Here is an 11,308-nt window from a genome sequence, read left to right on the forward strand (position 1 = left end):
ACGTCTCGTGTGCTGCCGAGAACTTGCAAAGACCTACTCGAGGCGTCCAAACGAAGGTAAACCGCTTTCAGTATCCGCTGCTTGCTCGCGTTTGTTCTTGGTGGCCGCCCGCGCGTCGTTCAATGGACGCCGCCATGACTCCTTTAAGCGGCGCCAATGTAAACAAAGATGGCGCCGCGCACGGCGCTCTGCACCTCGGCGCCGGACGCGAGCTGCGCTCGGGTTTGTGTTCGTCGTTGTGGGCCCAAAACACCGTGGCAGTACAGCGCTTTCCACACGCGCTACCCAGTCTTGCTTGTTGTTAAGAACCACATGTGGGATGTTACTTTCAGCGTAAAAATAGCAATTGAACTTCCCTGCGGTGCACGTTCAACGAACGGATGGATGGGATGGTGTATGCTTTGGTAACGAACCAGTTGGTTGCTATGCGTCGTGTTTTATGTGTGCCTACGTTTGTATGAGGCGCAAAAACAATTCGAGCATGTTAGATTATTTTTCAGATCTTTTTAAATGCCAGGTGTACTCCTTACCTTTTCGCGTCAGCAGTTTCTAATGACGTTGCGCGGTTTGTGAAGAACGAATTGGCTAGAACGCGGATAGTGACAAAATTCTGCAAATCAAGGGCAAGTTTATGTTGTCTCTAGTTTCGATATTTATTGAACCGGTGCACTTACAGCCTACGCAGTGCTGCGGTGGTCGAGATTTTGTTTGTGTCACTTTTAGTTCTTTCTGTTTGAAGTTCTGTTACGATCCCACTACCATTGTATGCATCAGCAGGAATGCCTTGCAAAAATGTGGCAGCTGATTGGTATATATATACAGGGTGTCCCAGCTATCATGCACCAAGTTTTAGAAAAAGAGTAATAGCGTAACTCGAAGAAAACCTATTGGATAATGTTTGCAGTACTGTGAAGAATCGGTGACTAATTTTTTCGTTAATGAGACTTAACTAATTATTTCTAATTAATTATCTAACTCGATAATTACTGTCCTAATCACTGAAGTGTCAATGAGGCATTTGTAGGTATCGACGACGGGCATCTAACTGCGGTATTTTCAGCGATGAACTAATTGCGTACTCATTTATTCTGACTGATAAAGAAAACCCGCGAAATATGAAAAATACCACGTGACGGCGCATCCGCGCGCATTGTAAAGCAGCGTCCCCAAATGAGCTGATTGAAAGCAACTGCTTGCGGTTTTACCCATCCGAAGAGACAGCGCATCACCTTGATAAGGCGCGTGTGCAGATAAGGCACAAACTCGGTGGCGATTTCTTCTTTCTTTCTTTTGTTTATTTCATTCTGGCTAGCTCAGAGGCAGCCTGTTTGAGGGCGTTGCTTTACGGTGCGCGCGGACGCGCCGTCACGTGGTATTTTTCATATTTCCCGGGTTTTCTTTATCAGTCAGAATAAATGTGTACGTAATTAGTTCGTCGCTGAAAATACCGCAGTTAGATGCCCCTCGTGGGTACCTACAAGTGCCTCATTGACACTTTAGTGATTATGGCAGTACTTCGCGAGTTAGATAATTAATTACAATTAATTAATTAAGTCTCATTAACGAAAAAAATGCTGTCCGCTTCTCCACAGTACTGCAAACATTATCCACTAGGTTTTCTTCGAGTTCCGCCATTAGACTTTTTTAAAATCTTGGTGCATGATAGCTGGGACACCCTGTATACAGTATACCCGCGATAATACAAATTCGGATAATCCGAACTTTCGGTTAATTCGAAGTAATTTCAACATTTTGGTTTTGCTGCTATGTTTTCAATGTATTTAGAAGCCGCTTATGTCAAAGTGTTCCATTGAGTAAATTTTGTTAATTCGTATTTTTGCTTGTCCTTGCCGGAAAATATCTGACGCATTTGGTGCTTCTAGCTGCACATTTGCATCCTTGTATCACTAATTACCTGCATACACGTGTCAAAGAGAAACCGCGCGCGCAAACAACCGCATATGGATTGAGGAAGGAAGAAAGAAAAAAAAAATACAAACAAGACGACAGGCGCTGAGGTGCCAGCTAATGCAATGAAGGGGCTGCCATTGCTGGCATTGAATAGTGTTTTGAACTCTCATGCAAAGACAACGCAGCCAGTCATTCGTGTTTTTTTTTTAATGTTGTATTATCAAATATATGTGAATGTTCCATTATAACACAAATCGGCATGTTTCTCCATATTTATGAGAACTTCTGATAATCCAAACTTCTGGTGATTCACACAAAATCCTGCGGTGCCTTCGAGTTTGAATTCTCCCTAGTCTACTGTATTTGAAGGTATAATTTCCCCCGTTCGGACACATGTTTGTTCTCAAATTCGAGCATCACTCATATTTCTCGCGTTTTCTTGGGAGATGTTCCTGAAACAAATTCATCAAATGTGGGCAGCGAAAAGAACAATTGATGCGACTAGATGATATGCTCAATGTTATCGTGGTACGTACTATGTAAGCGCCTTCACTAATACATCTCAGTCGTGACAGGCCACCTCAGATGAATGTCACGTATTACTAACCAACTAGTATCCTCAACACCACTAGACTCGGACTTCTCTCTTTGTTTTTAAGTCTGCGCCTATATTTGCACTTACGTGTATATCGCTTTGAAAGAACATCGCTTTTATTTATTTTGAGGGGTTCAAGCATTGAACGTCAAGGGAGTGGATAGAAGGGGCTTCCATAAGACTCCTGGAGGACACACTTAAAAGGACCCTGCAACAGTTTTTTTTTTTCAACTCTTTTCGAAATCCTAAATGTTTGCAAAGCATAGTAAACCTGAACATCCAGTACTTAGATCAGGGGGGTCGCAAAGTACTTCAACCAAAAATTACTGGTCTATGCCTTTTAGATACCTTCGAAAATATTTTTCTCTCTTTTCCGGTCTGGGCGTTCTTCGACCTCTGTAATTACGTCGTTACAGCTGTGGAGCGGTTATTGGCTGGCTTTTCTTCAATTGCAGCAATAAACTCATGCGATAGTCGTATTAAAAATAAAACCACAGAACCAAATCAGAAACGGAAGACGTATTCGCTGCGACGAGCAAATCATGCAGTGCGACTCAGTGCTGGCGACAACTATATCTTTCGAAGTGCTTTCAGACGCGAAGGAAAGAGTGAAAGCGTTTATTAGAAGTGTTGCAGATTTCATTTAAGAAAAATACGGACAAAGCAATTCTTTACAAGAACAGGGAAAAGTTTCTTATCAGGAATGTTGTGAGACAAGCCTGACCCTTGTTTATAGCTTGCCTAGAAGGGACATTCAGGTAGCTTGACCGCGAGTATCCAGACTACGGATAAATGGACTGTATTGGAACCGCTTGAGATTTGCAGAATCTTGTGCATTGAATCTGAAGGACACCTTGTAAAAATGCCTCAGCACCTGCATTCAGAAGGCTTGCTGGTATGGCGTTAAGGGCACAGGGTAAGGTAAAATTAAAAAAAAAGGTCTGTTTTTTACAATTAGGGAAGTTCATCTTCTTATGCACATTTTGCATATTCACACTTGTGTTAGAATTTCGTATTTCTAACTCAAAAGCAGTTTTTCCGAAAGCAAGTAGTAAGCGACCGCGCCCCCTTTTAGAATGTTATCCGTGTTTATTGCCATTATTTCATCAAGAAACTTCCAGCTTTAGAAACTTCAAGAAACTTCCAGCTCCAGATCAGGACACTTGTCTAAAATCAGCTATATTATTGTCTGCCAATCATTGCATAGCTCATTTTTTAGGCAAGGCAATCCGAAAACGTTGTGCACATTTTTTTTCTACGCTTGTGCTTTAGATCTGCGAGCCAAAAAAAATGTCTCCCGTTGGCTTCACACATTCAAGATTGCAAAACTGGATGCTGTTATGTCGTTCAATGATGGTAGCGTCACACGAGCCAACATTTTGAAATCAGTTGGATTGAATCCTGGGCGCAAGACCACTTGAAGTGGCTGAAGGAGGTTGACCACAAGCGAAGATACTTTGGGGGAAGAGCTGCACGACATCTCCCAAAACAGGCAAGGCAAGACACGTGACAGGCTGAAAAGTGAGAAAATGACTTCGACAGTGATTACAAAGCGGGTGCTTACTAAATAAATGACTGGAGTGGTGTTTGTGGCAAAAAAGTATTGTTTTTTCGTCGTCTTTCCTTACTCTAAATTCGATTATCTCAAAACAATGTCCTTAAAAACATAGGTACCATTATTTCCCATATCTTTCAGAATAACCAGCTGATTTTTCCTTCTGTAATCTACATTTACTGTGCGAGAATTGAAAATATGCACTTAACGGTTTTTTTACATAATTTTTAATACGCAAATAGGTCCAAAATTAGGTACTAGCTAAAAAAATAATAAACAAGGAAGTTCTTTCTGTTAGTAATTCTTGTAACTTTAAAGAGCACAAAATTTAAAGAAAATGATATTTAGATTATGTAGATACCTTTATTAGATGCCGAGAAAAATGTACCTCAAAATGGCCAAAAATGAATGGCAAGTCTAGGGCTTGCCTTGTGTCCTTCAATAGATATACATGAATAAATGGAAAGGTAATTTTAAATAATCATGCTGGGAGCAGCCTCTTGAGCTTAGATAAATAAATGCGTGAAGAAGTGTACAAATGTAACTATCCAGAACATGTCAGTGGGGATCCCAACCACGACATAGACTTACGGAGCAGAATTTGTATGGCTTCGAATGCGCTCGGCTAGCAAATAATTGTACACAACCAATGCGCATTGCCGGTGATGGCTTATAAGGCTGCACCTTCCCGCCTCAATCAACACCTAAAAAAAAAGTTCGATCATCTTAATGAGCCATGGCACGAACAAGCGAGGGTCCCGCAACAGGTATCAAACTTAGGGTAAATACATCATAGCCGAGATGAGGATAAAGAAGCGGGTTGGGCTAAGCATGAAACGCGACAAAAGAAATTATGCGCCCGTGGTCCACCACTTGTGGTCCATTGGTAGCACCAATATATGTGCATAATTGAATTCATACATAATATGATTTACAGCGCCGCACCACGAAGGCACCTACTGCCTGCCTTGGGCGGCTCTGCGTTCAGCATTTTTTATGTGTTCAATTATGCTGCCTTTCACTCTTCACATAATCTGGGTTGCTGCTTTTCGGTAGCAGCATGGAACAACAAAAAAAGCTTGGTAGGAGCTACGGCGTCAATTTTCGGGAAACCGGTAACGTGTCTTAAATAGGGAGTTTTAGCTGACCGTTTTTCACGCTCCGCTCCGCTCCGATAGCAAGCGCGAGCGCCACTGCGCACGCGTGGTGCGCTCGGCGGCGAACGGCATTGGCTCCGGTTGCGCTGAGCGGGACGCCGCTACCGGAGCGAACCGTCAAAAACGGTCAGCTAAAACTTTCTGATGTTCCCCTTCTGCGTCATTTTTTTTTGTCACTGTATTCGGCTTCTCCGGGTTTATTCGCTTCTCCTGTCGTCGGCTTTCGTCTATACTTGGTTAGAACTCAAGAACGGCACCACCTCATGTAGTGTATCACTCCGCCAAAGCGCCGGACACGTGACGTCAGTGCGCGCGCGTTTTGAAAGGGGTTTGCTATGAATGCGTGATATCGCCTGCCTTGTCTCACGCCGTTTGTTTGTCGTCACTGGAGTCGTTTATAAGCATATTAAGTTCAAAAAATCACGGGAACGGCTCACGCCATGTTCAAAATATCCCCAGTAACGCCGCACTTGCGCCGCACGGAGAAACATCCGGCTACGGTGATAAGGCACAGCGGCAACTTCCGGTGCCGTTCTTAAGTTGTCACCGAGTATACCATTGGACACTGGCCGAGCCGAGCCGTGGCGGTGGGCCTCTGGGGTACGGACCAGCCCTTTGGAGGCTTTGCTAAAGCGCTCATACTGTGGTCATCCTGTGGCTGTCATTGACCACACACCGTCCGCCGCACACTTCTTGGAATGCACGAAATGGCTGGGGTCGTCTCCCAAGCGCCTACCTCCTTTATGTGGGTTTAAGTGATTAATCTTGGCGTACGTATCTGCTGACGTCATCCCCATGAACTGGCGACTTTCATCTTGCGAACTGTTTAATCATTAAATGCTGTCCAATAATTAAGTCCATGCATCGAGCTGAACACAGGTACGTCACTTTCGTAGCACATAAATTTTGCGCTATAAGACATACAGAAAATGATTTCGAATAAACACATGTGAAATGGATTGGCAGGATTTCCATCTATAAACATTTGTCAGGAAAGTTGAAAATGTTGCACAGTTCGCTTATAATTCGCAAAATTTAGCCCTGAAGATTTCTTTGAAGGTGTTCCTGTAGACGTTCAGAATATGTTTGATTTGATATCTGTATTGGAAGAAAGAAAATAAAAGTTGATACAGTGATAACAAATATGAATGACGTTAAAATCCTTGCAAAGCTCGTACGATTCCATAAGGTTCGCATTGACTGTTTACATCAGCTTTGTATACTGGTGCAGTATTTTGTGAAGATATAATGGATCGGTTAGAAAGCCAGTTGTCTACTCAGGATCTAAGAATATAAACTACTCTACATAAAAGTTTCGTGCAAGCCGTGTCTCCATTTTCGAAACAGTGACTGCATCGCCACTGTGCTACACTCTTATCTGTTAGACGAAAGCTTATTCAACTGCGGTTCATCGAGGGATATTGGAGAAAAGGAATTTTTAATGTTACATGAAAGCACACAAATGCAGACAGATTTCAAAGATTTCGGGTGTTCAAAGCGTTAAGTGTACCTCCTGTTGTATTCGCTCGTTCGTGTCGTGGACTCCGTCGTGTTGAGCATCGAATTGTGATTGCGACGTGGTACTGACCACTTCTCTTTCAGCTGTTGGCAGGCGACGTATTAGCGTAGAACTGTTTATGGAACTGATCCCCTAGGCTTCAGCAAATTGTGGGAAAGTTTCATCAAACACCAATAGAGAATGGAAAGACGCAGTTTTGAACATACATTGTGCATATTTTTCTTGGCTGGGCCTGTTGTACTTTTGCGGCGCTGTTTTCTACGGTTCTCACAAAACCTAACCTGCCTGAACTAACCTGAAAGTGCAGCCACAACCTGGTGTAAAAAAGCACTCCATATTCTTGAAGTGTCGTTCGAAAATACTTTGGGTGCGGCTTGCACTGTTCTTTTCGAAGATTTTGGCAACAGAAACCGGTACAGGTTAAGTATTGTGCATATCTCTCTAAAAATGCTTAGGTTACCGACAGCAACTTTGAAAACCATCATGCAGTAATTGCAACCTGTAAGATGAAACTATAATAAAGAAAACAAAAAGCGTGTTCCTGGTGGGTTTTGAACGCAGACTCTCCACACTTTGCAACCAGTGTTCTGCCACGAACCAGCCGTTCGTCTCACGATCACTCCTTTTGATGGTACTTATGCTTCAAGGTATCGCCTCTAAGGTAAGCGCACATTGGTGGCTGAAATGGAGATCTTGCCAGCGGTCAGCTGCACATCCCCTGACGTATACGTTTCCGTCATAATACCTGTCTGAAACTAACGCCCATATATGCGCCTTTACGTGGTCAGCAGGGCTGCCTTCTGCACTGAGTACATTGACGGTTGTTAAATTGTACAAGTGCCGTTTACAGGCAAGAAAAAAGAATTGGACTCTGGACACATCGCCGCAGTAGTGGGAGCTTTGATAGACCAGGGAATGAAGGAAACTCGCATAAGACATTTGGAGGAAAGTATAAAAGTATACAAGGGATGTACGGGCAAATAATCCTTAGTATGAAAAAGTTTTCGATCAAGAAGTGAGTGAGACAAGAAGGCAGCAAAACATCACAAAAATTGTCCATAGGATGTCTGGAACGAGTATTCAGGAAGCTTTACTCGAGGAGTCAGGACTACAGGCAGATAAAGGGTATTTGAGCTACTTAAGATTTGTGGGCGATATTTCCTGTTAAGTGAGCCAGGAAAACACCTGAAAAAAAAATGCTTCCGGGCCTGCACCGAGAAAGCCTGGTTGTAGGGGTAAAGAAAAATAGGAATAAATCAAAAGTAGTGTTGCACATATAAAATAAACCCTGTTCATCTTAAGTAATGAAATGCCTTCGAAAGTGGACGAATATAACTACCTTGAACAAGTTGTCAGTACTGATCCCAATTACGAGAAGGAAGTCCGATAAGCATTGATATGCTCTGGGATGCGCTCAGCCAACACTCAAAAAATATGCCATTCCTTTTTAGGAAAGTTGAGAGAAGCGCAAAAGCTAAAAGCGCGTCCAACCTTTGCTGAAAGTGGGGCCAATCTATCGTCAAACCTTCAAACGCCCAAATCGCAACGCAGTGTCTAAGAGTGCCGTCCGACGGCACTCTAGCTGATCGCTGCAGGCATGGCAAGAGTGCCGTCCGATGACATTAGAATGTATAAGACTAGCCAAGCTCCAGCCAAAGCGTCTGCGGTTTTAGTGTAGAGGATCCGTCTTAGCTTCGTAATCCTAGGGGCAGGGGTTCGATACCGGCTCGGCGTAAGTTGTTTTTTTTTTCATCTTTACTATATTTTTTATGCCTTCTAAATGATTTCTATGTGTGCGTTAGGTTATGTTATGTTATGTTTAGGGTAGATTGTCTAGCTTTACGTTAACTAGGGCGATGTAGGGCCAGACGCGACAATTTTGTTACAAAACGCCGGTGGACGTCGATATAGTGGAATGTTTATAATACCGTCGGACGGCACTCTAGACACGGTCAAATCGCAAACGGGAGTTATTGCGTTGCAGATATTAAGTATCGGGATTGATTCTGTAGCATATATTTTGGTACATTCCATATACTAATTATTCAAGAGCGCTGGAAAATGTTCACGCCCTTTAATAATTACTTTCTTGGCTGACCGGAGAATGTAGAAAAATCGTGCTGTTTACATTTTCAACAAATGTAGTTATGCTTAATCTTCCTTTTACGGTAAGATTGTGGGGCGATTTCTCTTTGTTGTATTAAATGCTGCAACGAAAAAAAATAACCAGCATAGCATGACAGGATGATCCCGAGGGTGCTTTCTTGTTGTTCCTCACTGCGAGTGGGAAAAATGTCGATTCGTGCGTACAAAGCTAGCACCACTGCAAAATGAGGGTGCCGTTTACTGAACAGCCCTGAGTTGCTTCGGGCGAATTGCATTTTCATAGTAAGCACTGTATACCAGCTCTCAGCAGGTAGTCAGTTAGGTGGCTTCCTCTACAATGAAACCGTTGTTACCTGGTCTATGGGCGCAAGTACCAGAAAATTCGTGACATAATATATGCATTCGACCGACTGAGGCGACCTGTGTTCATCGAGTAAAGGCAGGACTTGCTGCACTATGTGCGTCATAAAGCGTGCACTGCGAAGTGTCACATCGCTAATGTTGAATTCAATTAACTAAACTTTTTCTTAATTTGTAGCTTAATTAAGCAAGGCTACATGGTTCCGTGAGGCCGAGGCCCATTTTGCTTACTTGATGATCGGAACAAATGTGCGCGCTGTGTCATGGCCTGTGGAGCGGGAATCGGCTGTTAAATTCACTTTAAACTAAAGCCCAGCAATTATAGCGGCAACTCCATACAGTGGGGAAGTGAAGAGGAACTTGAACGGAATTTATCTGAATGGTAGTGGGCTACCACTTCCCTTGGCTGGAGCCGTTTGCTCGTACTTATTAACCGCTATTCGGTACCTTGCCTCCAAACGAGTGTAAATGATGCCTTGAAACAATTTGTCTTAAGGGTTTCGGTTGCTTCCGTACGTGATTTTTCTATTGTCATAAGCTCTGACAAACGAGTAACTGCACTGGCCGTAAATGTGATCTATTAGAACGACCGAAGCCAGTGCTATAATTGTGAGCGATGACTTCCTGTACAGAGTTGGTGAGATGCGAACTAAGCAATATATTTTTCCGAAGTATGTCGCGTTCCTAAGCGCATGGCCTTGATGGGCCCCGCCATCTTCGCTCTACACAATCCAATTTCTCCCTAGGGTTTCCCCAGTCTAGGGGCTTTTTTGGATCAACATTTTAAAGCGCGCAAAGACACACAGACCGAGGGTTAATGGTTGGACTGAGGTGCCAGATCGAAAAGAAAGTCCGCGTTAGGTGTTTTGCATGACGTGTTGTCAGACTTGGCCCAGAGAGGATCACTAGTAGCAACACTTGTAAGCCATGTCAACGGGTAGTTTGTGCTTTTATAAAGGCAACCGCTTGCAAGTTCGTCGCTTGTAGGTGCATGAAAACCGAAAAGTGGGTTTTGTTTTATTTACACAAGAAAAAGTAGTTAAAATTCGTCTGGTATCCTCGTTTTTTGGCGAGACTCGTACAAGCACTCTCCATGCAGTTATCATCATAATATTCGAGTCCTGTTGTATTTTTATCACATAGAACATAAGTATACGTGTGGTTTGTGGCAGAATTCTGTACGTTGTGCCTACATACGTCAAGATAAACTTGTTACCTTGTTTTTTAATCTTGTTTACTGATTTGAACGTAGGTTGAGCTGCCTGAAGTAATGAAAGACTGAATTTAGTTTTACTTTCCTTTGCTTTCTTTCTGTGCCACACGTATAAATACGAATAAACGGTGTTCTTCGTATAAAGTGAGAAAAAAGAAGTACTAAACTTCCTAACTTTCCCAAATTTACACAAGGTGCATGCGTTCATGCCGCGAAACGCATTCAACATGAAACGAGAAGCTTCAAATCAAAGCAGATCGGTATCGTAATTTCGGTAATTGGGGCTCCTTCCGTAGTTCTTGTGAACGAGAATGCCCATCTAGCGTATGTTCTTCTTGCATGTTATTCATAATTTAGTTTACCGGCAACCTCACGCCCCTTCCAGTCCGAGTTAAATCTTCCGAACAGGTCAACAACATGTATCGAGTGCATTAAGCTGCTTGCCAGGACACCGAAACCTGGTTTTAGGCTGAGAACTTTTAGAGGGGTACTTGTCAGGGACGCCAGTAAGATAGCCGCCGTCCAGAAGTCAATTCGTCACCATTAAAAGATTGGTTATGCAGGGTGATCAAAATTAGGTCGACGTTTTTTGTTTTTTTTTAAGTTAGGCGCTTATATTTACGTGAAGACCACCTCTACGGCGAGGTTATGCGCCAGGGGGGGGACACATAATGGGTCGTAACTATTGATGTTCGTGGCTTAATTAACTAAAATTGAATAATTAACTTTTTAGCGGCTGCAGTAAGCAGGCATGTTTGTACTGAAGAGTTAGACACAATCGTGCTTCTAGTCAATTTCATTTGGCAAAATTCTTCTAACGCATCCGTACTCCGAGATATCGAACTGCGAATTTTAATTGCCGTTGGCATGATTACGCATGCAAGACAGTGAG

The sequence above is a fragment of the Haemaphysalis longicornis genome, unplaced genomic scaffold (assembly GCF_048455015.1).
Source record: "Haemaphysalis longicornis isolate Haplotype H1 unplaced genomic scaffold, Haemaphysalis longicornis Haplotype H1 scaffold_4, whole genome shotgun sequence".
Lineage (NCBI taxonomy): Eukaryota > Metazoa > Arthropoda > Arachnida > Ixodida > Ixodidae > Haemaphysalis > Haemaphysalis longicornis.